The sequence below is a fragment of the Anopheles aquasalis genome, chromosome 2 (assembly GCF_943734665.1).
Source record: "Anopheles aquasalis chromosome 2, idAnoAquaMG_Q_19, whole genome shotgun sequence".
In the NCBI taxonomy this organism is placed as follows: domain Eukaryota; kingdom Metazoa; phylum Arthropoda; class Insecta; order Diptera; family Culicidae; genus Anopheles; species Anopheles aquasalis.
In genome coordinates, this window is record NC_064877.1 from 14735001 (window position 1) to 14762500 (window position 27500).

Below are 27500 nucleotides of genomic sequence, written 5' to 3' on the forward strand. Positions count from 1 at the left end.
GTCTTATCGCCGTGGCTGGTGGTGCAAGTGACAGGTTTTTATTGAAGTTACCGTTCGGTTGTTTTCATATGCGCCGCCGGCCGGTGCCGTGCGGTGCGGTTGGTCAATGTTTCGGAGCCATCGGAAGGTGTCTGTTGCTGTGGGGCTCTGGTTCTGTTTGGCAAAATTGTTCTTTCTCCGAGGCGGATAGTCGGTGCAGCAGTCTTCCAGTGTATGTTGCATTCCATTTGGTGTGTTTGTGCTTGGCCCCAGTAGGAAGAGGAGAACGTTATATTGATCAGTGCAGATCAATAGCTTAGCTCCTAAACGAATATTTATGCTGATTTAAATCATGCCATGCTTTGTTTGGTTATTGGCAACAAATGGGTTGAATTTTCAATTATCTTCTGTCCTTTATCGTACTGCGCCATTACGGTTAACACATGGCTATGTTTATGATGGTTTAAGCATAGTATTTTCTGTCTTTTTATTATAGCCACCTTTTGTTTTCAGATTTATTTGACTTGGAAAGCAGTTTGTCCATGCTGTTGTTGTTGTTTGTTATTAATCAATTCGTTTCGAGCGTTGCTACGCATTGTGTTCCTACTTAATCCTTTGCGTGAGTGTACGTACACCATCAAAACACACTTCCTTCTTTCTCTTCAGTGCATAAACAATGCACTTCCCGTTTCCATTGCTTCATAATCTGCATTATGCTCCCGGACTGTCCGTTCTGCATTCAATCCGCATTCCTGCCAACGAGGTCCACATGTTTCATTGGCTTCCTGAAACGGTCTTCCTGCGCAGCCAAACAAAACATAAACCACACATACACCACACTTGTGTATGCGTGTTATTTGCTGCAAAATGATAACAATGGTGTATCACAAATATTGCACGCGCAGCACTCGGAAATGGAACATATTGTTCCCATCGGCTTACTCTGGCTATGATAAGCATTCATGGCGCACCCCCGTAATGCCTAATTTATCTCGCGGAAATTGAACGTATTTTGCATTAAGTACCACCATCGTGGCACGCTGGCAAATTATGATAATAACGTTTTCCCATTCCCAGCGTGAACCCACAGACGGGAGACAACGGAAGTGTGCTTGTTGCGAGTATTTTCGCTTCAAATTTTATGCTCGTGACAGGGACTCGATCACGATCCGGTTGGGAACCGGATAAAACCGAAAGCAAAACACTCGAATCAACGTTCAATCCAATCGCAAAAATCAATCACACCATCGCTGCGACAGCGCACCATAATTAATGTTAATCTCTCTTCCTTCCGTTCTTCTGCTGCTGTTCATGCTCAAAAAATAATGTTGTGCTAGCAAGTAGAAACATAATTTACCGGTCGGTCAATTGGTCAAACACAGCTGCACATCGACGTTTAAGCGAACAAAAACACGATCTTCTGCTGCTACCATCCCTGCCGCTACGATGCCGCTGTGGCCGTGTTGCGTGAAGGTGAAAATTAATGCTTAATAAAGCCTAAAATATGTAAACACCTGGGATTAGCCGAACCACCAAGGCCGACCGCAGGTGCGACCACGGTGTCACACCCCATGTGTCACCCCACCCGACCCCCCTCTCCCCTCCGAAGGGTGGCTACGGGGCTTGGCTTTTTACGCATCAACACCAGCCACGTTCTAGGTTCCTGGGTTGCCATCGTCCATTCGCTCGGTCGCTCGCTAAACTCCACAACGAAAGCATTTTCCGATTCATCACCATCCGGTGGAAGGGGGGATGATCATCAGGTAGAGGTTGCAGCTGCGGAACCGGATGCCGCCGTGAGCTTCATGACCACCGCGCGCGCGACACACCATGTGTCGCACGCCCTGTCCGGTCCTCGATAATCCTGGGGCTTTTGGCTTCCTCCTCCCGCCCCTCCCTCTGGGGTCCAAAAACACACACAAAAACTTGGCCAGACCTAGTGGCCAGTCGCAGTAGTAGTGGAGGCAGTAGCAACAGTCGACCACGGGGCACGATTTAATTAAAAACGAAGTTTAATTAATTTTCAAAATTTATAAAGTGTCACTTGTCACGCTACACCCCCTCCCGGGGTCCCCTTTTTGCGAGCGGGGTGGGTGCGGTGTGTGATTTTGACGCAGTTCCCGAATCACCACTCGCGGCCATTTAATGTTGCTGACCGACCGACCGACCGGTCCACTGGACTGGCCACTTCCGGTTGCCAAGGGAGGAGTAGTGGTTCCGGAAGCTGATCATCAGATGTGCCCGTTGGAGTGGGAGAGAATCTCGTGGACTAACATGGGCGGTGGTGGCCACTCGGTGGTCAGCTCGGTGTTGGCTTACGGAGTGTTCGAAAGCTTGACTCTCGGTTGCTGTCGCTGCTGCTGCTGCTGCTGCTGCTGCACGGACTGTCGGTTTCCGGTCGAGGACGAAATTTGTGAATTCAATTAAATTATTCACCGACAGCCTCTGGCGCACACATCCACACAGGCAGACACGCAGACAGCGAGCGGATGATGGCGTCGCGTAATTATTTCTGATTTCGTGCGCTGCGTAATGCGCCCCGCGATCGCGATGCCTGGGTGAAGGTGCATCTGCTGATTGTCTCTGGTGTGTGCTCGCTTGTATGTGTGACAATTGGTGCGGTTTTCACGCGCACTCCAGTTGTTGGCTGGCACTTTTTATTTTCGTCAATGCAGCTACGTCATCATCATCGGTGTGGCTGGATACGCGCCAGTACGCGGCCTTCTTTGATCGCTCTTTGATGACGCTCCGGAAAAAGGCCCGGGAAATGGATTCATCAACAAATGATTCAACTCAGCACGGCTCGCGTGGCCATCGGAGGACTTTTGTCTCTCCGGACCGGACCTCTGCCGAAAAAAACCACCGCCGACCGCAGCAGCGCCAATCTCGAATTGCTGTCAAGTGTGGCCGCACGACGGTCGCGGGGACGGTCTCTACTAAACCGGTCGCGGCACGCGAACCCGATGGTGGCCGATGGCCAAAAACCTCAAAAATTAATTTGCACCTGCGATCTGTGTGGCTCACGGTGGTCCTTGTGTCTGGCACGGTGGCCTGGTCTGGTCACGGGTACCAGGAGTAACAGAGAGTGGAGTGGAAGGGGCTCCAGGACAGAGCACCAATCACACGTGCTCTTGGTGGCAACCGCAGCGATTCATGATGATGCCACTGGCGATCGGAGCACCATCGGAGTGATCCTTTGCGTGATTGAAGCGATGTTTTTGGGATTTTCGCGAATCGATGGCCACGCTGTTCTGGTTGACCTTGGGTCGTGGTGGCTTGGGCGTGCCACGCGGCCGAAGGAATATCGCCATTTTGCGGTTCACCTTATCGGTGTATCATCGTTACAGTGATTGATTGGGTGGAGTGGTGGGGGGGGAGGTTTGGTACGCGGGAACCCAGGATCGGCTCGGTAATCAGCCGGTGGACGTGCCGGCGACGTGCTTGTGTGCTTATGCGGCATCATTAAAGTGATCATACGGTTCAGTAAATGTTTGTTCGCCTGTGGTTTGTCGCAGTGTAGCTCATGGTTTGGATGAAAATTTTGACACTGGAAACAGTGCTCCATTTTTGAATTTAGTTTTCTTTTCACAAATGGAACGAAATTTCAATGTGATTCTTTTCTTTAGCAGTTTTTAAATTTGCCAATCGGTTTCAGTCGAGTAATAAGGTAAATTGCTGGATCACTGGCTACTGTGTTGGCAACAGTTGTGACTTCAAAACAGGTTTAGTTTCAATAGTTTCCTACTACAATTTTCTTCGATAAATATTCAGTAATACTATCTCGAGAGCGAACTAATGGAATTTTCAGAGCAAATGTAAAAGCATTTAAACTCGGCGATGAATAGTGTCACATTCTAGTCAAATTTCTAACCAAACTATGCTCAAATTGATTAACTGTTGTCAATCGCGATGTTCATTTTCTTTGGTTTGGTTTTCAATGGGCAGGTGCCTATATTTTTTGAAATCTTAGTTATTCAATCAAAAGGAACTGCCACATCCTTTTAGAGACATTTTTCTGTATTTAGGGTAGAAGAAATAAATCTAGAGCTAAACTTGTTCCTTTCAATGCGTCCTTCAGCTTCTTCCTTCATCTTTTTCAGACTTCCTTACGAGTTTTTCCCATCAAACGAAAAGTTTGTATTTTTTTGTTGGCAAAAGACTTGTTGAAAATAATTCTAAATGTCTACGATTTTAGCATTTCATACTGATTGAGAAGATGACCACAGGAATCGGTCAACACTCGGGAACACGAAAAAGAGAATTTCGAAAACAAATTTATCGTAAATAGTCGAGCTGCGAGAGGAGCATACCAATCCAGATTAAACCAGTTAGGAACGTAGCCTCGATACAATTGAAGTTTTACTATCTACTGTACTGCAGGTACCATATCTTAAAGTTCTTAAAGACATGACAGCCAGCAAGCGCATCGTATTGTGATTTCGAATCCACTGCAGAGAGCAAGACAAAAAGAGTAGAAACAGTCGGCAGCTCGTGCTCCGTACACTGCACCAGGGCCATTTGCTGCGCCAAATGAACAAGATAAACACAAGGACTGGATTTGCAAATATTATATTATTTACCAGCAAATAGTCTACGGTGGTCACCACCATCCAAACGCCTGTACACCATTAACCATCCACCAGGGACCTTCCAGTTAGCGCTTTGTTGTCCTTTTTGGACCGATGGCAACCGATTAAATCCCCCGCTCCTCCTCCTCCTTTTCCTCGCTTTCTCCTTCTATTTAGAGCGTTGTTTGGTTTTCGGCCAAATCCTCACCAAAGAGAGGGAAAGCGGAGAGTTTCTGCAGCTTCGTCAAAACAAATACTGGAACCGCCATCTCAGTTCATCTCGCTGACTCGCTGGCAACGGCCACGTGCCGGGATAAAAGATGATGTACATCGCTTGATGATAATGATGATGATCCTAGTCAATCTTTTCCTCCCTCTCTCCTTTTGTCGCTCTCTCTCCCCGTCTCGTAGCGTATAATCAACTAAACCACTCGCCACTCGCCTACGAAGCCCCTGCCGATGCCACCATGCCAGTTGCTGGATTGGAATGATAAATTTTATTAGTTCATAATGAACAAAGATGCACCGCATAATCACCACCCACCCCTTCCCCACGAATACAGCACTGTTCCGGACCGGGAACATGGATCGAATGCGAATCGGAATCAGAATTGCAGATTCCGTTGTTTGAGGGAGAGAGATGATGCAGGCCTTTGGTTCGATGATCAGGCGATGGTCCACTGGGACTAACTGGTGGGTGTGCATGGTGGCTGCTGCAGAATGCTCTTCCTTCGAAGAAGACAAATGATACTCCTGCGCCGCTGTCGATGCCGTTGTTGGGCTGGCTGGCTGGCAGGCCGCGTATCCATGCCGCCATGCTGGTGCGTGCATTGTTCATTCGACAACTCGAGGCCATCCAGGGCCAACGGATTGGTGCGGCGTGTGTGGTGGGTGGGAGGTAGGTCGGATTCTGCATCCAATTAATCTGGGATTTCCATTCAGTCCCGGTTCCACCGGTCCCCGACGATGCAACGATGCTCAGCGCCTGCATTCGGCTGGACTTCTGTTTGCGCTGGAACGCAACCGACGCAAGCTTGTTGTTGTTGTTTTGGAAACGCTCCACAGCCGCTCCAGTCCAGTCCAGTGTCCCCAAAGGGTGGGCCGTGGGGAGGTGTACTCCGAGGATTGCCAATGGGACCAGATGATGTCCGGAGTTCCGGGGATTCGATCGAACGTCTGGCCGGAGGCATAATCTGCCTGCATGCTCCATTGTAATGCCACGCTATGCCCATCGGCATCCTCGTCATCATCATCATCATCATCATGAGCCTCATTTTCATCAGCAAAAGCAGCAGCTGGTGCATCAGACAAATATGGTGACCGGCAGCAGCATCGTGCATTGTTCCCCGATGACTCCGTTTCCGAGGTTCACGCTGGTGCTGGTCACCACGCACGCCCTACCGGGTAGCATATCCGTTATCAATTTCCAGCATAATAATGATATTTGTTCGCGTTATTTTATTATAATTAATTAATTTCCCCGCCTGGAAATCCTCGGTCTCTTCGCTCGGCCACCATCATTTCGGCCATCGCTGCGGGCGTTGTTGACGTCGATATCCAAAATGGATCGCCGCGAAATGGGGAAAAAACCCCCAAAAAGCTGCTGGTGAGTCCCGTTGGCAGATGGGTCAAAAGCAGATTGACCACAGTGCCATCCTCGGTGGGGACACCAGTGGCGATGGATCGGACCGAATTGGATACATAATTTTAATGAGCGTCAGCATGTTGGCGAGTATGACAAAAGAGCGACTCCAGGTGACCCCGGCCGTATCCATGGGGTGCAAAAGAGAGAAGAAGAGAGAAAGAGAGGAACGAGTTGCCTTACACAAACACAATCAGCCTGTAATTAATGATTGTTCATTAAACGGGATGATGGTACTGGTCATCATGCAGCTGCAAGCTGTTTTCCTTCGTTTTTTTTGTTTTCTCGTTCATTTTCCACTTTTTTTTTGGATAGAATCTGCCATGCCATGATGTTTGTCATCATCTTTCCGCTTTCCAAACCTTTCTGTGCTTCTGTAAGATGCGAAAACGCAGGTCAGATAGTGCGATGGGTAGGAAATCGATTTAAGATTTTCGAGGAAATCGTCTCGAGTCAGCGTTCGGTCCCTTGCTTTGACCCTTCTTGTGGGAAGCGAGGAAGTCAAAACCCTTCATCAGCTCACGAAGATTGAATACTTTATCCACACATTCTTAGACACACCACCAGGGGGCGAGAAAATATTGAAAGATTGTGAAAGTCATTTTTCAGCATGAAAAGTTTGAAAATGGCAAACGGAAAAATCGGCGTGTGCTCTAGGTGTCGGATAGTTTCCTGGGAAAACTGTGTGGCTTCCGCTTTTGGCCCAGAACTGGTACCTGATGATGTTATGTGTACTGACCGAAAATTGAAGAGGTTCATGTGGAGTGAAAGGAACATTTTCGTTCGAGGAAACTGCTTTCCGTGTGCTGCAAGTGTCGGATGCTTCTCATTCGTTTCGTCCCATCCTTCGACGTCGATGAAAACTATATTGGATTTCTATTCCCGGAAAAGCTTCTGAAAACATACTCGGTGCAAGTTAATGGAAAGTCTTTTCACTCTGGCTGCCAGTAGTTTATGTTGAGAATACACTGGGTTGTCCAGTGAGTTTTTCAGAAAAATATTAAAAATTATTTTTCAAACTTTATCGTTGTACTATATTTGACATGTTTGTATCTACTGCTTTAAATCATTTCTTAGCTATTGAAAAATGGCCATAGAACGGTTTTATTGGCATGTTTAAAAGTGCGACAAAAAATGGGAAATTCGAAAATCAGTTGCTCCATGCTTTTACTACTTTCAGGTTTGGAATCTTCGATTGAAAAACCAATATAAAAGTAATATCATTCGCATGCCCTTGACATACTGATAACGATGCACAGTAAACAATATCCTATCATAACTTTCATCTCGCTCTCTCTCTCTCCTCCAAGCACTTCGCTTCAAACCTTCAATTTCCTTCTCCCAAAAGAAAGCATTGAGCGTGAAATCTGCAATTTTACGACCGAAAATTCCGAAGAAATTAACGGGAGGGCCTCGGCAACCCTACCGGTGTCACCGTTTGCCATAACATTTGAATTCTACAATTGATTGCTTACGCACCTACACCTCCAACGACCTCCCGCCCTCCGGGAGAATTTAATTAACGTGTCACCGACAGCAGTACGAGGTATACATTTGTGTGTATGCGTGTGTGCGCCTCACCACCTCAAATGGTTACAACTCGCGTAACGAGTTACGTGATCGTTCCGCTCGTACCATAAAAAGCGAGTTTATCAGCGAGTGGTGCCCGGGCTCATCGAAACGAATTCAACGCTTTTGTTGGACGATTTGATTCGCTCCCCCTCTTTCGCTCGCTCAAACCGCCTCAATACACCCCCCAAATCAACAAGTCCTTACTCAGGTGAAAGTACCCTACCGTTTCCGTGGAATTAACTCATTCTTTTACTCTCAACCTCATCGAACGAGCCAGAGCGCGCCCCCGAGTGCCGTTTTGAGAATTTTTCATTTCGCACCCCCTTCGGCCATATTGTCGCCACGGAAGGCCCTGTTGCGATGTTGCGTTTGTTCGCCCGTTACCAGCTCCCTGCTCCCAGCTCATCACCATTGTCATCTTCATAGTCGTTTGCCTTGCTTCGTTCGTCCCTTTGCCTTTCTTCCTGCACCATCCGGGACCGTGATTACGTTTCGTTGTTTGTTGCATTGCACGCTGGCTGGCTTCTTGGGGTCGTAAAAAAAGGGGTGGCCTCCGAAAACCTTAATAGCTCCCTTTCACCCCCGCCACTTCCAAGGGCACACTTTTTGGCAACCCTCGTTTTCCGGGGGGGATGGAGAATGGTAATGTGTTCGAATAAAAATAAACCATTAACACGAGGGGATGGAGCGGCAAGGCTTCGCTCGAGGCGATCGAGATGATCGTTTGTGTTTGATAAAACTTTCCAGCTCGAATTCGGTTGACAAGTTGTTTGCCAACAATGATCATCTACAAACACACCGTACACCTCATCGTTCGCCATTATGCCATCCATTTTGGGGGGCCAAAACCAAAAGCAAAATGACAGCCGGAAAGACGCTCACCAGACGCTCGAACCCGATCGCAAGGATCTGATAAACTGGACGCGACCTCGTCAACCGTCGTTTGCCGGATTCCAACTGGAGTAGCTTGTAGAAAGGGAAAGTAATAGGCTAAAATAAAAGCCCCAAACAGCCAGCCAAAACTCGTGACTGACACAAAGCAAAAAAGGAAAAAAAACTAAACGACGGAAAGAAAAAAAAACTTTCTCAAGAGTTTCCTCCCTTTCCAAAGGGTTCTGTCTTTCCTCGGAAATGTCGGACTGAGCGGGAACGCGAGCGAGCACGAGTAGCAGCAGCAGGGACACGCAATATTAGTATTAATTTGTGTCAATCTACGAGCGACCAGCCAGCGACCAGCTCCAGCCAGCCAGCCAGCAAACAACACGGAAAGGCGTAAAATTGCGCTACACACTGGCCACAAAACGGGCGTGCAAATGGGCGCCCTAGTGAAAGAACGAACGACGGAACGGAACGGAAAGCAACACGTCCATCCGTCCGTCCGATGGCAGGTGCCGTTCTGCGTGCTGCCTCTGGTCAAGAGTACTTTTCCGCAGGATAAAAAGGACCTATGGCTCTGTTTCTATGTGCCACCGACACGTGCGCGTGTGTTTGTTGCGAGAACCCAAAACAAACGCTTCGATCACCTCGTGAACGCATTCGCTTTTCGCAGAAGCGAACTCATGGACAGAGCCATAAGGGACGAAAAGGACGGACTAAGTAGAATCGGGAATAGAAGGACCTTTTACCTGTGGAACCGAACCGAAGCAATGGCCAAGCAGCTTGGGGCCACCAGCTGCCGGTACGATAAAACATATTGAGTGAGTGGAGTGACCTGGCTTTTCCACGAAGAAGCAGCACGAACAAGAGAAAAAGCCACAAAAAGGGCCACGTTTTTCCTGACAACGACGACGATGGCGATGGCGTTGGGGCTGGCTAACAAGACCGAGACCACCGAGGGGGATAGGAGCCCCGAGGAATGGAGGTGAATTGGTTGGAGAATTATTTTTCCATTAGCCAGCCCATTAACAAACCGTTTGATTCGGATCGACCGTCCGCTTCACTCCATTCCACCATTCTCTGGGGAGTAAAATTAGCTTGGATCAGATTGGGAGGCCCTAGGGCCACCAGACGATACCAGACGCCAGACCTGGTCCCTGGTCCTTTCACTTTCACGGCCCCGTGTATGAACGGACGGGAATCGAATCGAACGGATGGCCGAATCGTCGTCGTCAGCGTCGTCGTCTGGTGCAAAACAAATTGAAACATCATCCAACAACTCCCGGTAGCATGTCTTCGCGGTTCGCGAGTGGAGCTCAGCTTTTTGCATGGTTTACTGGCAGCAGCCTTTCGCGCTTTCGAGTCTTTTGTTTCACTTCGCTTCACCATGTTTATCTATCACGCGGGCCAAGCACCTTGTAGGACGATGGCCGGAAAAGTGACTTTTCACTTTTGTTTGATCACAATCGGGACGCTGGGACGGGGGTTACTAATCGACCGAACGGCGGGAGCCGCGGTCACCAACATTCCTTTCTTTTTCTTTCCGTAAAGGTCATCACAATACAATGGCCGATAGCGTGGAGTGGAGCAGGACACTTTTTCCTTTCTTCCTCAAACATTCGATCGAGCGGCCCACGCACACTGTGTCCTGTTGTTGGTCCTCTTCGCCGGGGGAGAATGGAATGATCACGATTTTATGGCCAACAATCGTCGTCGTCATCGGTGCCGGTCGCTTTACGGGGTTTTTGGGGGGCCCGTTGACCGGTTCACCAATGGGTCAATTGAGTTTGCAACAAATTTGTCGTCCGACCATCGTCAGCGATGCTCTGACCCTTGGCGCTGGCCGCGAAAGGAGAGAGAAGCGGATAAACATTCTATGATTAGATCAAATTGCGGCGCAAATAAAGTTATTTACAAGCTTTGCTGCCATCCTCGGGGCATCGAAGAGCGTACCCTTGGAGTTGTCGCTGATCGAATTAGTGAGCGGAAGAGTGAGCATATTGAGGGCGCAAAAGGTGCGCAAAAGCAATCGAACGAACGATATCAATGGCGTGGCGTGCGATACGGGAATAGGATTCGTTGATTGACGGCACATCACCGTCACACGGAAGCGAAGCGTTGAGCATTGTGAATGATGCAAAGCTTTAAATTGTATTTGGGGAGGGGGGCACACTTCTTGCATGGAAGTGAACCGACAGACACGAGAGCACACTAATTGAGACAAATTTCGAAACATTCGATTCTTCAATTGGCCATTCGGGCGCTCGAGAAGTTTCAACTCGAGTAATTGGGAAGCAATATTAGAGCGAATTACGAAATCGGCAATGATTAAATGGTACGGGCAATTAGGTAAGAATTATTCACTTCATTTCATCCTGTGAGTTGCTCGTATTGATTAGAACATTGTTGTTGAGTTGAGTTAGTTTGAATCAGTTGAAGACATGACGGCTATTAATTATTTATCTCGGAATGGATATAAAATAAACTGAGCTGTCGTTCTACGATTTGTTGGATTCTTTCTAATAATTTTAAAATTGAATGTGAACTTAACCTGAGTTCAAACGTAAAACTACGTCGAAGACTGCAAAGAAGATGAACTCTTCAAGCAAATTTATGACATTCCATTCATCTTTCATCTTCACCATCATCATCTATCAGGAGTCCAATTACATGTACGGCATTGATTCGATAATTGGAAGGAATAATGTTATGGATCCGGTCAATTGCTTTCGACAGCATATCGTGAGTGGTCGCATCCGTTACAATTCGCTTTTTTCATACCAAGGATAATGACCACCGAGGGCAAAGGGAAGGGAGTTCAAATTGAAGCTATTATCGATGAATATACAGCATCACAAGCATGCTACACACATTTGTTGCCACTTAGCTTAAATAATAAATACGTTAGGAAGGTATTTTGGAAGATAAATATGACAATGTGGTACTGATTTCGTGAAATAAAATATTTAATAAACTCGCTCAAAATAGTATACTGCACAAGGGTGGAATTTATGAACGCGCTGCCCCATAAATAAAATGCATTCCAAGAACCAAATGTGTTACAACTTTGACATTTACCGAAATGTGGCCGACGTTTAAGCTTCCCCGTCGCCCCGTGTAAATGTGAATATTGATCAAAGCAGCCCCATGCAATGCCATCGTCGCCTGGCCATCGTGAATATGCGCTTGATGCCACGTTTCATACCGTCGGAATCATTGCTCTGTATCCATCAAAAATCGCCAAACCGAGAGGGAAAGAAAGTAAAAAAGAAAAAAAGAGCAAAGTTCGTGAAGGATCCATGGCGCTGCTGCCAGGGAAGAACTTATCTTCAACTCTCCAATTCCAGATCCAACATCCGAACGAGCATCAGCGACTCGTGCTGCTCCGGAAGGGTGTGCATGTGTCTGTATGTGTGTGTGCGGGTGCCAGAGCTGAGAAATGATGCTCTCTGCCGAGATTCGGTGGTAAATTATCCGTTGGGCAAATAGCACAGCGTACTCTCCCCTTCCAAACCTTTTTCTCCACCACGATCCGGCCGGCTCCGTCCGATGCACAACGCCCGGTTTACCTGTGGGTGTGCGTCTGTCTGACGATGATTCGGAATCATTTGGAACCATTTGTGAGCACGGAACCGGGCACCAACGACGGACAATTTCAAGAAGCACCGGCCACGCCGGCTGCTCACTGCACTTGCCATTGCGATGATCGATACGATTGACGTACGGAGCGGATTCTGCTTCTTAGCAGCAGGAACACCGGCGGCATCGGCTGCAGAGCATTGGCACCGGAAGCCACCACCGGAAGAAATCGAAACGATTGCACTCGCTCTCGGGGGCTCGGGTGTTGGTACGGAAGCAACCGGAATGGATACCGGAATGTAGCTCAACATCCTGCCTCATGATCCCTGGCAAAGGCCAGGTGTGTGTTGGCTGCTCCGCTTTTTCTTCTTCTTCTCCTGCTGCTGCTGCTGTTGAAGTGGAAGATAGCTTTGGCTGCAACGTGTCCTAGTGTCTGTGGCCTTTTTCACTTTGCCAACGAAGAGAGGAGAAAAAAAATGTGTTGGATTAAAGTCCCAAGTCCCGCTTGCTCGAGGATGATGCTGTAGGAGAGCCACGGGTTTGCCACGGGCCAACAAATGGCTGATAAAGCCGATAAGTGGAGTGCAGTATTTCATTCAAGAGCATGCTGCATTCCATCCAACCACCCGACCGACCTTCTCAGTCCCATTCGCTGACCGAGCGACTTTGCCGTTTGCTGGCACGTTCGGCCGGCTGGCGAGCTCAGGAATCAATTCATCCGGAGGGCAGCACAGTGGCCGCGTTGGGGCTTAAAGCGGTCCACAATGTAATGCAAACCGATTGCCTAGGTGTGCGCATGGTTTGTGCCTTCGGTGCAGTCGAGATAAGAAGTTTCGAGGAAAAATGAAGCATCATTTGGCACTCAGGGGCAACCGAGCGACTTGGCCACCATTATGAGCATCGCATCATAGCCGTAAGCCTTTTACTCTTTAATCGTTCGGAGAAGCTTTAAGGGTTTCTCTGTCACCATTATCACTCAGTGGGCTGGGCTTCTAGGAGCATTCACTGTCACTGAAGGATCGTTAGATTAGTAGCGACAGTTTCGTAGGAAAATTCGGAGAAAAAAACCATCACAAGTATACAGAAAAGACAGCAGCTGTCACTTCGGCGGTGAAGCAATTGAATCAGTGTAAGATGGCGCCTTCTAGCGGGCATCCATTGTCCGCTATTGAGTTATTCATCGAGCTAAAACTATACCGAAAAGCAGCAGCATCTAGCAAACTGTCAGAATATCAGAACTAGCTCGCTCTCTGTCTGTGAAGTCCGAAGAAAGGTCGTTAAAATCACGGAACTACCACCAACCAGATGATTCTCATCGAGCATCGATTCCCGGGACCTTCAAGTTGTGGTCGTCGTTGTCGTCGTCGTTGTGTGGTGCGCGCGGGAATTTATAACGCTGTCCGGTTTTATTTATTGAAACTGAAACCAAGGAACTGCTCCCTGGGTTCCGTCTCCGTCCGTAACCGAAGACTCAAGACCGAATGTAATCTTCTGCTTTTCTTTCTTCAGAGCGACGTTCTGCGTCGGTTGTTGGGTAACTCGTTCGCCTTGACCTAGCCCAGCGGTAAAAAGGATGTGGTACACCGGGACCGGATCCATCCACCGGCGACCATCCAGGGAGACCATTTCCACAAGTTCCACTCCCGGTTTCAGGGGGCTGGTACGGTCCTGGCACTTGACATGCTTGACAATTGCAATCTTTTCCGTTCCGTTTGTGCGAAGGTCTCGTCGTCGTCGTCGTTGCTGCTGAAAGTGGTTCTTTAGTCCATTCCCCTAGCACTGGGAAGGTGGAAAAGGGGCGAGAGAATCGGTTTCTGTTTCTGTTTCACTGCCTGGCGTGAAGATGCCGGTCACGGTTATGGCCAACCACTAGCGCCACTAGCGCCAGCATGTTTCGTGGGCTTCATTGTGGAAACATTTGCTATTTCATGATTCATTTCACCGGATCCCCCATCCACGCCTTTTTCACTCTTGCAGTGTGTATGTGTGCGTGTTCCAGGATACCGGGAATGGTCTGTGGGCGAGCTGAGTGCTGAGTGATGGAGGCGCCCAGCGATGGAGGCGCCAGTACCCCACGGTTCGCAGAGCAATGGCTGGAACTGGTAAAAACTGGGCTGATCCTCACCACCACACATACACACTCGCAGACGGGCGCACACACATGCAGACACACGACATTCGTGTTAAAAGCTTTTCATTTCATTTCACGTTCCATTTCACTTCAGCTTTGCTCGAGGACGAGCGTTAGCGATGAGCACACGCGAACTACACTCTTCTGGCTTCCATTTTACCCTTCCCATTCATCTCCCTGGCCACCAACACATACAGCAATACATTTACACAGTCTTCAGGTCAGGTCTTCTGTTAACCTCCGGAGTCTTGGCTTGGAGGCAATGCATTAAAGTGCAGCAGCGTGAATCGCTCCGCTAGATCCTTACTGGCCAAGAACCTGGACAGGAGAGTAGCAGAAAGCGTGTGTTGCCAGCACAACTAGCCTTTATGGAGCGGAGCAAAACATGTTTTCTTCAATTAATTACTTGTCAAAAGGCGATCTGGCAACTAGCGCAACGGAGGAGCGCATCCGATGCTTGATTCCGACAATGCGCACCGCAGCTGGAATGCGTCGACGGGCAGCATAGCATAACTGCAACGGTGTGCACCCTGGCACTGGCCTGTGTTGCCGTGTAAATGGCTTCAAATAAATTTAATTAGACGTATGTCTGTTCTACCACCATCACCGCACTCACAGGTACACGAGGATGCGAGCGGAGGATTCGTGATTGAGCGGTCCAACTGCTGCAGCAGCATAGTGGCTGTGCTATGCTGTAGTGTTGCCGAGCAGCAGAACTAAGACGCAGAGCGAACGTTTTTCGCTTCTTTTTACCCTGGAGTACGGGGATGGCATACATTTTGGAGCAAAAAAACCAGGTTCTCTCCAGTCTGGTGGTGGGGTGTGACGCGGTCAGCTGACCGTGGCAGCCACACCTCCCCTGGCCTTCCAGGGGCAGGAATCTCGTGACGTGCACGAGAGATACCGGTTTCAGCACACTTTGAATTACTTGACCCGATTCGGAATGGTGCTGTCCGTTCGTGGCTTCGCTCGGCTACGGTCTCGGTGGTCGGACACGGGCAATCCGCCTGTCCACACGGTCACTGCAGACCCACAGACACACGTAGACACACAGGCGGATAGAGAGAAACATTAATTTAATGTGCACTACATTTCCCGCTGCCGTCATCGCGAACATTGCGCCTCGGCCGTGGCGTCTTTTGTGCTTCTGCTCCAAGTCGGCTCGTCGCTGCTGCTCCACTGGAGTTAATTTTTATTATTCTACGCCCCCAACCACCACGGTATCGCATAGTGGTGGTGGTGCATCGTGCAGCATCGTTTTTTGCTTGCCCACCGAGAACAAGAACAAGGCAGCCGGGCAAAGAAAATGAAAGGAAAAACCTGAAAAGCGGCTTCAACGACTGTTTCTGGTGTTGCCGTTGTGTGCTGCAGAGCGCTCGCTCTCGCTGTGTATGTGGATCTGCAAATAAGTTGAATTATTATGACCGTCAGCGTGTCTGGTTGTTCTCGTGCCCTTCTGGTGCCTCGCTTCCTCTTGTTCTTGCTGAAGCCTCGTCGCCAGTGACTAGCGAGGGAGCATAGGAGCAGCATAATTTCTGAACCGAGGTCATAGATTACGCGCGAGAACATCACAATGCGATGGTGGTGGTGGTGCAACGAGGAGAGTGTGTAGTGTGACGATGTACGTAAAAAAAAACATTAGCATAGACCATTAGCCGGGTGGAAAACCACGGAGACCAGAGGTGAGTCGTTGACGCTGGCTTTTGTTTTGTTACGTCGCGCCTCTCTGCGGCCGTGCAGGAGGCCTGAGCGGCTATGATGCACTCACAGTCACAGTGAACCGCAGTGTTGGCGCTTCACGACGCAGTGGATGGTGCATTTGGGGGGCCGGGCAGGTCGTTAATTTTTGCCACCCAAACTAACACAAAACTTCCCATTCAGCGCCCATCGTGCCAGATAGTTAATTAATGTTTGCCAGCCAGGAGAAGAAAAATGGGAGCTGGAATTACTGGGCCAGAGATTCATCGGTGTTGGTGGAGTGTTATTCATTCGTTCGTGAGGGTGCACTCTTTGAATGTGCAAAGAGTGTCGAAGCAGCTAAGCAGGAGTTACATTTTTAATTAGGGCGCTAGTATGATCCGCCTTCCGCTCGAGTAGGCTGCTGATTCAGTGAACTGTCAGTTGACAGAGTTGCGAGCGCATTATTTATGATGGAGTGAGAGGAAATGTTGCTGTCAGAGCGGTATTTGATGTGCTACTGGTAGATTGTGACATTTTAAAATAGATACTTTGATATTTTTTAAATCATTGACGTACAATGAGACCGACACATCCCGTTATTGTTGCTGCTACAATACATTCAAACACGAAATTCAATCTCGAATTTGACTGAAGAACCACCGCAAGACCTTCTTCTGTAATGTGGCTTATAAAAAAATCATTCTTAAATTCTTAATTAAAATCATTTTCAGCCTGAGCTTACCTATCAGCGTTAAGTTTGACCAATTTGAAATCCAAAACATCCGGTAGGTTACACACTTTCCCCGGTTAAACCCCGCTTTCAACTCCCATGGGTATTAATTGCATCAAGAAACATCATTTGCGAGCATCGAAATCAGCCGCAGGTATCGATGGCCGTGCCTGATGAGTAGCTGCTGATACGCCTAATTCCAATTATCACCTCAAGCTCCCTCTCGTCCCCCATCAGGCTCCATAAAGGTATCGCTTTCACCAATTAACAAAACCTTCCAACCTCACCCCCCCCCCCCCCCCCCCCCACGCAGGAAGGATCAGAGCGCCCCAACGTCACGTCCGCAACATTCGGTTCGATCCATAAAATTGAAATCACCACCGGACACCGGAACCGTCCGTCGCCGTCGTTGTCGTCGTTGTTGACTTTCGATTAAACATCCGTAAATATTAAATATTTTGCCAGTTTCGTGGCCCCCGGATTTCGTTGCCGGAACGGCACACGGATGAAGCTGATCCGATCGATTAAGTGTCCACTTGGCTGGTTCAGCGGGCCAAGTAATATCCTTCGTCGTCCCTTCTCCTGCTGGCTGCTGGATGGCCCAGCAAAATTCATCAAATAAATTATCGCGAGCAATCTGGCAGCTTAACCTCACATTATGGTTCCCAAACGGCAGGACCTGCATCGGTTGGTGATGGGCTTTGGGATGGAATTTTTCGTTCTCAACCACAACTAACCAACACAACCAGATGCTCGCTCTCGCTTCATCATCGTCGACAGCAGCAGCAGGAGGGCAGAAAGGGCTCTGCGGAAAGTGATTTTCACTTTCCTGCTCGCCTTTTACGACAAGCAACGTGCAGGCGATGATGGGACGAAAAGAAAATGGATGGAAAATTGCAGCCAGCCTGGAGTGCGACCAACGAGCAGTCTTCCCGGTCCGTGGTCATCGAGGCATCGCGGGGAAAGGGGGCCTAGTGGCCGAGAGATGAAAGGAAAATTATGTTTCAAGAAGTGCACACCACGGGGCCGGGTACGGGGCGGGGAGCGTTGATTCGATAAATGCAGGCCAGGGCGCAGCGATGAGTCCATCGACATCGCGGCCCCTAAGAGGAGATGAGAGAAGATGATGATGATGATGATGATCGAGAGGGATGAGATGGTCGATGTGGTCGGTCTTTTTGCTGCGTTCCTGGTGGTGCCTCTGGTGCCGGATCGTCGGATGAAGAAAGATGGAAAATTAGTTTCCGGTCAGTGAAGATTTATCGGCCGGCCGTGCCGTGCCGTGCGCCGTGGTTGGTTGGCCGACGCGCTCCGAACCCGAAATGGTGCCCGCAGAGATGAAGATGAAGACGATAAGACGCTGCGGCGACTCTGTGACCCTCTCTCGCTCTCTCTCTCTCTGGCTTGTTCAATTATCGCAAACGAGGTTTAATTATCCTTCGAGCCGTTCGGTGGCCCTTCACCACGGACACGGCCTAGGGGTTAAGTGGTTTGTGGGTGGAATGGGAGGACAGTGAATCGCTTCCCCTCCCCAAACGCCAGGTGCAACCCCATAATTGCATTTTGCATTGTGGTGTAATCAGCCTCTTAGTGAACAGAAGCAGCAGCAGCAGCAGCATCATCGCCAGTGCTTCAACCATCAACAAAAAATCCATTTGTGGCCACGTCACGGTGCACCGGATTCACAATCCGACGAATTTCTCACAGAATTTTCCACCTGGCGAGACCCGGGAGGATCGAAATGAAGACTATCATTAGGCGCCGAGGAGTCCCAGGAGTCAGTCCTTGGTCCTTTCATAAAGCAGGTAGCTAGCTGGCCGCTGTAGGGATGGGAAAAGTTTTCCCACCCTCTCTCCCTCTCCCGCCCCTCCTCACTCGTGGCTAGTGGTCAAACAAAATCGGAAAGGAGGAAAAACGGGATTTGCATAATTTGTTTAACTTTCCGAACTCGTGCTGCTCTCCGGACGGGGTTGGAAATCACTGACAACGGCTCCGTGGGGGGGATAGAAAAGAGAATGGCGAAACTATTGATAGAACGGGAGGACCTTCCTGGACCCTTGGACGTGCTTCGTCGATTGAGTAGTAGCTTGGGCAGGAATTCGGGGAACAGCGTCCAACATCCGGCAGAGGGCCATGGTGTAAGTGCTGTAAAACGATGTTTCAACCCAATACGGGGGAGTCCAGGAGGTGGGAAGATGAAACAAGGGGTCGAACCCTTTACCGAGGATATGTTACCTCGCCCGTCCTTTCCCGTTTCCCGAGGGTCTACTTCCGTGAGAACATTACAATCCCTTCCGATCGACTTTGAGCATGCGGTCGTTTTTGGGGGAGTGTCAAGAGCCTCACAAGAAGGGGGAGACGGGGTAAGGGTATTGATTTCCCCGGGATTCGGGGACACCATATAGCGTTGTACAGTGAACAGTTTTTAAAAATAGTTTTCCAACATTTTCTCATCCCCTCTTCGGGTGTCACATCTGCTGCTGCTGCTGCTTCATCGATTGGCGGACCCGTTGGGGTTAATGAATTGAACTGCAGAACACCCGGGTTGGGGGGGGGGGGGGGGGGGGCAAACATTACAAGCCTGTCCCTCTCTCCCTAGGGGTTGAAGGGTAACAACAACAGCACCATATTTATGCTCCATCGGTTCACCACTCGACGGCAGCTAGTACAACGGGAGCTGGTCGGTGGTGTAAGTGACCCAAACAAGTCCAAACACACATACAAATACACGTAGACAAGGACAGACGGACGGATAGCACGCGACCTCGCGGAACATGCTGTGTACATCATGGCCTTCAACAAACGCCAGCCCCGGGGTTTAAAGGTTGTGTTGCCTTCGCATTCCTTCTTCTCTGAATCGGTTATAACCGTTTCATCACACACGGCCACATGGCCAGTGATGATCAAAGGTGGTTTCGGTGGTGACGATGGTCACCGTCGTGTGTCTTTCCACCTTCTCCTCGCCTTTACTCTAGCCTTTGGACTGTTTTCCATGGATAAAACTTTTCCTTTAGCACTGTCGGTCACTGAATCGTGCCATGGAACTCAAGCATTAGGACCGGGCATTATGGGGACGAAGAGACGACAGCAAAAGCTCGAGCATGGCCCATGCTTTGTCCAAAACTATTTCCCCGATGATGTTTCCCATCCCCCTTTCCAGTAGATGGGAGGAATCGGTTGTTCGGCTGCAGTGCGGAAGTTGCTGCTCCATCGGACTCGCCCGCTGTTGTCCGGGCTATCGGTGACCACGTTGGTGATTCCGAAACTAAATAACTGCCCACTTGGCAGTTAGTTGACTGAAATTATGTCCCGCCGGTTGTTGCCACGGTCCGGTCGAGCGATAGAAGAGAAGTTTGCATTCCTTTTGGTTCTCACTTACAGAACAAGAACGGGGAAACGGGAAGACATTCAGCTCAGCAACCACTCCAGAGTTGTGTGAGAGAGGTTCTAAATGAAAGTTTAACTATCGCACATCGTGTGGACTTGCGGCACAAGTTTGCCGAACTGCTAAACAGTCTTTTCCACCGAGAAGGAACCGTCTTTCGGCTGGTGGTTGTTATGTCCTAAAAGTTGGAATTCATCGCTTACCTTATTAAATGCGCTGCTGAAGCTGAATGCTGTTGGCACACTATTCACTTTCTTTGCGCAAACACTCTATCTTTCTCTCTCTATCCTTTGTGTTACTGGGCACTTAATTTAATTCACAATAACACACGAGCACCATTTCTTGGTTCGTTTCGGTTTCTAACAAGTTGCTCACTAGCGGAGGAGCTTTCCAATGCTCCTCAACAATCACTGTTGTCTCGGTTGGTATGTGGTCTTCACCACGATTGAACTGTCACCACAATTGTTTTATCAATTACTCTTCAACAGATATCGTACCTTTCGATCAATCAAGTACATGCACACATTTTTCCAGTATCCAAGAGCATAACAAACCGTTCTTCAATGAAGCACTTTGCATCGGTAGCAACACATTCCACGTACGACAACTACGACGACAATTACCACGAATGCAGCACGGAATTGCGCGAGAAACATTCACCACAACAACGGCAGCACAATGGCACTGAGCAAGCCGCCTGGCACGTTGTTCTGCCGAACCACCGACGATGGTTTCGCGCACCGGAATCGGCTTCCGAATTCCGCACGAACTGGCGTGGAACAGGCGCACCAGGCATCTCGGCAGTCACTCGGTTCGGGAGGATCGTTTGAAAGGCGCCAAAAATCAATTCCGTCCAAAAACCGGTAACCTCGCGTGTTGCGGTGCCAAGATACGTTCCAGGGTTGGGCGATGCAGCGTTGCGTATCGTGGACCGGAGGGGAGCCTGTGGTCCTGCAACACACTTTCCCCATGTTGCGCAGGATGCATTCTCGCAGGAAGTAACTCATGAGTATTTTTGGGAGAAAGCAGAATCTCTCGATACGAACTTTTACTCCAACTTTCTCTCGTGCTCGTCTCGGATTCTCTCTCACTCTCGGTGTTTTGCAGCGCAGGAAAACCTCGAGATAGCCGAGACCGAAGCCAGCCAGCCAGGCAGCAGCAACCAGCAGCCAACAGATTCAACAAGTTGCGGGGAGTATTTTCGCCTCGATTATCGGGCAGCCAGATCTTGTAGGGCATGACTTTATTAGCCACAACCGCACCGGTTGCCCCCCTCAAAAGCCCCGTTGCAGAAGCAAAGCGGCGAAAGCAAACAGAGAGGGCATCCGTGGTCTGGAACGGATGGAAATCAATAACGTGCTGGCCAGGACCCCCTGGAACGTTCCGTTTGGCCAAGCGCTTCACACAAAATGATGCTGCTAGTGGCTGGTCCCGCTTTTCACGTTGTTATGTTGTGTTCCTTTCCTTTCGTTGTTGCTATTTTGGCCACAACATTACCACCTGAAATGGAGCATGAAACCTCCTCCTCCTGCTGGTGGCTGGTGTTTGCACACGAAACCAACCCAATCGTGGACCGTAACGATGACGAGGTGAGGTGAGCGATGGTTATGCTTTGTTAGCTTTACCGAGGGTCTGCTCGGTCATCTCGGCTCGGCGGAGAGAGGCGGAAAAAAAAGGTGAATCTTCCAGCCGCTCCGGAACCCAGGACCATCTAATGACTAATAGACGTGTTCATCCCGTGTGTCCAGCTTTCCTAATTACTGCTCCACTTAATGACTACATCATGCATTAACGGCAGGAGAGTGAGTCCTGCAGAGAGAGAGCGGCCATTGTGTGCCTTTGCCGGCCGGGGACAGCCAATTTCCTGTATCAACACAATATCGGATCAATAATTGACCATAAAATGAATTAATTTCATGACACCGGCACACAAAAGCTAGCGCTGCGCTGAACCGTAAACCCGTAGCCGTAACCGGAGCCGGAACCCCCGGCGCGGGGGGAGGGGAACTAATTTCATTTCCCAACCGCAAGGTGAGAGAGAAGAAAACGGTTTGGCTTTCTCAAGGCTCAACGGTTCGTGTTTACTTTTTCATTATCGATAGTCGATAGCGATGCGTCCATCAATGTCGATCGAGGATGTCCAGCTCCAAGAACAGACTGTTGGAGGGAGGGAGACGGAGAGGGAGAGCGAGAGAGAAAGAGAGAACTCACCTGGAACCGATTAGATGGCTGTCTCGGGCGATGGCCACACATAATGACGCGTGTTATTGCGACGAGTCATCAAATTAATTTTATTGATCCACTACACCATCCGATCAGGAGCCCGCCGGAGTTGGCCCAAAAATGATGGCGATACCCTTGGGGTGCGTCTCGTGATGGGACTGATGGCCCTACGGTTTCTGGCAAAAAGGGGTACGATGGTTGGCTGGCCTGGCTGGCACATCCATCAGTGTCAATCAATCGGACAGGGGAGCAGCAGTCGATGGTCCAAGATCTTGCGTTTACCGTGGTGGTATTCCCCAAACACCGCATTGAATGGGTCCGCCGCGGCTTTCGATTATGATTAGAAATGTTTTCTGCACGAATAGTGCGGTATCCTGGAGTCTACTGGGAAAAGAAGAGCGCCGGAGCATCGTGAATGGTTGCCGACTGATTAATTGAAATCATTTTCATCGATTGGAGTGCGAAGAGTGGATCCGTGATCCAGCATCCATCATGGATCCAGCAATCCAGGTCATGGAGCGGTCGTGTTTTCGTGAATGAATCAATGCCGATCTCTGGTGAATTCGTGGGATTCTTTTGTACCTGAAAATGGCATTGAATAAGGCATGTTACTGAATGGGCAACAGAAGAGGTGTACTACGTGTGTGCTGGTAGTAGAGAGCGTGGCACAGATCAATAAACTAATCAGCTACTGCTGCCCTGCGTGTGTTCAGATTCGTTAATTATGAAACAGATTTTTGAAGTGGAAGTTATTGTTATGCTAGTAGTTTGTATAATATTCACGATTTATAAGATTCCAAAAGAAGCGGCGCTGTATTCGTAAATATCGCATTTTAACCAATTAAGTTGTATTTTTGTTGAAAGCGATGAAAGAAAACAATTAAACAATTGAGGAATATTTTAAACAGTTGCTCTTACTCCTTTATTCCTTCATGTTTTTTTCATGTTGGATTGATATTTACAAAACATTTTCATCCATTTGATTGGTTTTTCTGAACTGTTCCTTCGTTCGTCCTTTTCCCGTTAACCCTTGGATTTATGCTCACAGGATGGCATCACTAGTGTCATCTAACGATGGTTAGATTCTGGTTCCTCGTGAGAAGGATAACTCTCTCCACAGTTTTATCACTCCACTCCTTGGAATGTCCTGCAACAATCGCATCCTGGATCGCGCAACAACTCTCTCGCCCTCGTATAGTGAGCAAACCTGTCGTGAGGAGGATCTAACGAACGCTAGATGACACTAGCGATAGCTCTTTGCATAAACGACAAAAAGGACGAGCAATCCTTGGTGGTGATGTGCGTAGTCTAATCATTTTTTGATGGGTGATTCGATACGAAACAAAAGATCAAGGAACTGAAGGAAGAAACTGAACTCCACATGAAGCCACAATAAAAAAAGGATACATAACGCAACATAAGAACTGCATGCGTAGCAAAAAAACGATAGTGATCTTTCTGCTGATATAAAAGCATTTAGCTAACCCATATCAAACATAAAGTAAAGACAACCTATGGCTAAAATTGCGTAACAATGCTTCGAATTGTGATAACATCTCTTCTGGGTAATCTTATCTTTTCGACCACAAAAAGTGGTGTAGCAACATAAGATCTTTCTACGACAAACGGATCCATCGCCAGTGAGAAACCAGCGTCCCCGTCGAGCAATCCATTCGTTCCATTCCGTTCAATTTCCCCTCATTTAGCGGGAACCGGATCGTGCGATTCACGATTGTCACTGGAATAATTGTTGCAGTCGTTAGACGTCGCGATGATACACCACGAACTCCAAGGCGCATGGCACACCTTTCGTTACTGCTCCCCCTCTTGGTACCCTCCAACGCCGTACCTCTTTACCGGCCACTGCACTTGTTGCTTCGCGATTTGTGTTTTGTTTTGATAGTCGGCGTGCGCCGGTCGTGCTGCAACGTCCAAAGCCATCGCCGCTACATCACGCTCCTTCCTCTCACCAGGGAGAGCGAGCGAGCGCGAGAGCAATGAGTGACCTCGTTTTCCACCCAATTTCCCGATCCAGGATGGGCCCGCACTTTGACATTTAACCGGACGCAACGTCAACCCGACGATTCCGAGAGGGGCCCAGACTCCGGCCGCGAGCTCGGATGCGGACCCCGGATGCTTCTCGCACAAGGATCCCGAGAGGGGGAGAGAGAGAGAGAGAGAGAGAGATAGAGAGTGGATGCGTGAGAGCGTGGCCATGGAACGAATGCTCATCGCCACTCCAAGCATCTCCGAGGACCCATGCTGTGGCCACTGCTGACGACGCAGATCTTCTCGCAGACTCTCGGGCGCATCTCCGGGCGGGGGCCGGGCCATCTGTCCACCCGTCCGTCCCTCGGTGGTTCGTGTGGTCCACGAGGACGATGTGAGACGAATCCGCGTTCGAATCGTTCGCGGTGCAGCACCAGCAGCAGCAGCTCTTACCTCGATCGCTCACTGCTGCTCACCGAGGACGGTTGCGGTTCGTGATTCGTGCCGGTCGGTCGGGGGTTTCGGTCGCTAGGCCATCGCGGCTCAGTACGATACAGGACGAAAGCGAACGTGGACGTGTGCCGTGCTCGTCGTTTGTCGTGGTGTCGGTGTCGGTGTGCTAGAGTGTCTCTGCTCTGCTCGGTGTTCTCTGGCTTATCGGCCTCGAAATTGTGTCGACCACCGCACCGCGTGCTCTACGGTCAGACGTTCAGAAGGGAGTGTCTGCTCGTGTGCGCCTGTGTCTGTGAGTGTGTTCGTGAGGAGGTCCTTGAAGGGGTCAAGAAGATTGATGAAAAGTCTGTCAGACGTTACGCTATGCAGCACGAAGGCGACGACGACGACAGACGAGAAGTGAGACAACAACCAAAGAAACACATTACAAACCCCGTAAAACGGCTCTAGACAGCCCCCAGTCTGTCCGGGACGGTGACGACGACGACGACCACCTGCGGCCATCAGTAGCCCTCCACGCACACCGGAAGTGGTGCGGAAGTGATTTATCTCATCTGCAAGGACACTAGCGCTGCGAGCACACAGCACCGAGGCAGAGTGTGAAGTGAAGTGTGGACCATTCCTCGCAGCAGCAGCAGCATCCCTTGTGCCATTACGTGGTGTGACCTCCTGGCGCGGTAGTGGTGACGACGTGCTACTGACCGCTGCATTCCCGTTTTCCTTCGACTGTTCGTGAATCTCATTCCGTTTGCGTCGCGTTTCCAGAATCTCTCGGTTTGATGCGTGAAAGGTTCGTGCGGTCGTGTGCGTGTTTTAAGTGTTGTTTGTGTGCGGAAAAGGAGCATCCAGGAGCTTAAGTGTGTACCCCTAGGAGGGGGAAGGGTGGAGTGATTGTGTTCGGTGGGTGAGCGCGTGTCTGTGTGCGTGAGGTGTACGTGCGATGGAATTGAGCAACGGCGCCGTGAGCAGCAACCCTCCACGGTAAGGCCTTCCTCCGGTTGCTGCTGACGATGATGATGATGATGCTGACGATGTGACAGTGCAGATGATTACACCACTGATGATGATGATGATGATGATGATGATGATGACGATGCAGTTTTGTGCATAATTTAGAAAGGCGCGATCGATGTTTGCGGCACGTTTCTCACCCATCCCACTGGTGGTTACCAATCAAGGACCCAAAGGAAAGCAAGTAAGGCATTAAATAGAGAGGCAGAGAAAAGGAGAGAGACCTAGGAAAAGAGAGAGAGAGAGAGAGAGAGAAAGAGAGGAAGTGAGAGAGTAAGGGCGGAGGTGGAGGTGGAAATATAAACGCCAAACGTGACTGGGCCGTGGGAAGCGGAATTTATGGGCGAATCGTGCCCGAGCTCGATGCTGATGGATTAGTTTCATTGTGTGTGCCGGGGACTCTGGAGCACTTGCACCACTCTTTGAGGGTGCGGAAGTGTGGTAAGGGGGGGTGAAGGATTGCAGTCTCGAACACCGGTAGCTGGCCGGTGTGAATGCACTCCAACGATTCGATTCGATCGCTCCCGAGGGGCGCTCAGCGTGGGTTGATCCGTAAAGCTTAAAAGGTAAAGGGAGCAACAGGATTCTGTGCGTGAAAGGCACCCCCTCGCCCCCCCCGAATTCAAGTGGAGTTTGGGACGTGCAAGCGCACTGCACACTTACACCGACACTCGTGTGCGTTCAAGTGATGGTTGTCGGATGACAAACTTTTATGTCCAAACACTCGATACCGGATTCCGCACGGCCTTCGCCATTCACTCTGCTGACGTCACCATCCGCGGGGGGGGGGGGGGGGGTAGAAAGGAGAATAAGGGAAGAGGAGTGGGTCCCCTTCAAGTAAGTGGAGAATGTTGTTGTTGTAGTTGTTGATTGTTGAGGACGGATAAGTTTCATCGTCCTGATTCGGATCGTTGATACCTGACAGAATTCGATTGGTACGCAGCAGCAGCAGCAGCAACACGGCCACCCCTTGTGCTCTCTTTTACCCTCCCTTGGAGACTGTTGAATTGAATTTGTGCAGAAAATCCGTTCTGTTGTTGTAGCAGATGGTGAAATCAAGTCGAAAGTTTACGTTGAAAGTTATCGGTCCCCGATGAGATCAGGAGCACTAACGCACTGCACGTTGCACAAAGATGCACCCAGATGTTGAGATGCTTTGACGTGCGTTGGGAAAATTAGTTAAACGCTTGTTCGTGCAGCTAGCAGCGGAACTTTCTGCTGATGAGCAACTGCATGATGAACGTCAGGAGCAGCCCCTGGTGAAGATGTAGCTTAGCGGCAGAGAAGTTTGATTAGTTTCCATCCTCATTGGCGGGTGGCAAATGGGGAGATTTTTCTTTACTTTCAGCACGCATAAAGTTGCAGAGAGTATTGTGGAAGGTTGTTTTTAATCACAGCCAGTGGCTCTTGAAAAGGAGTTCATGTGGCACATGTAGAGGCAGCGAGCGAACATTTCCACTTTCCCAGCGTTCCCTTTCGCATCCTATCCACCAACATGACTAACGGGGTATTCTTTTGAGATCTGATCGTAAAAGTGCATTTAGGAGGAGTGCATGCGGAGTGGAAATAAAATGTAAATGAACCGCAAAATGCTCAATTGGTCAATAGTTTACGCTTCTTTAACCCCCAAAAGTTATCTGCAGTCAATTAAATACAGGAAGAACATAATTTATCGCCACAAA

General features: G+C 49.4%; 2 protein-coding genes across 2 annotated transcripts in view; one reads left to right on the forward strand and one right to left on the reverse strand.

Annotated features, from left to right (window-relative positions):
• The window catches only part of LOC126569205 (connectin-like), a 93755-nt gene extending 72960 nt beyond the window's left edge, over nt 1–20795 (reverse strand). The window contains exon 1 of the mRNA XM_050226145.1: nt 20346–20795. The gene's annotated coding sequence lies outside the window, so the exon portion shown is untranslated. The remainder of the gene's footprint in view (nt 1–20345) is intronic.
• A 4164-nt stretch (nt 20796–24959) lies between these two features.
• Nucleotides 24960–27500, forward strand: part of LOC126571057 (connectin-like) — a 78651-nt gene continuing 76110 nt past the window's right edge. The window contains exon 1 of the mRNA XM_050229281.1: nt 24960–25788. The gene's annotated coding sequence lies outside the window, so the exon portion shown is untranslated. The remainder of the gene's footprint in view (nt 25789–27500) is intronic.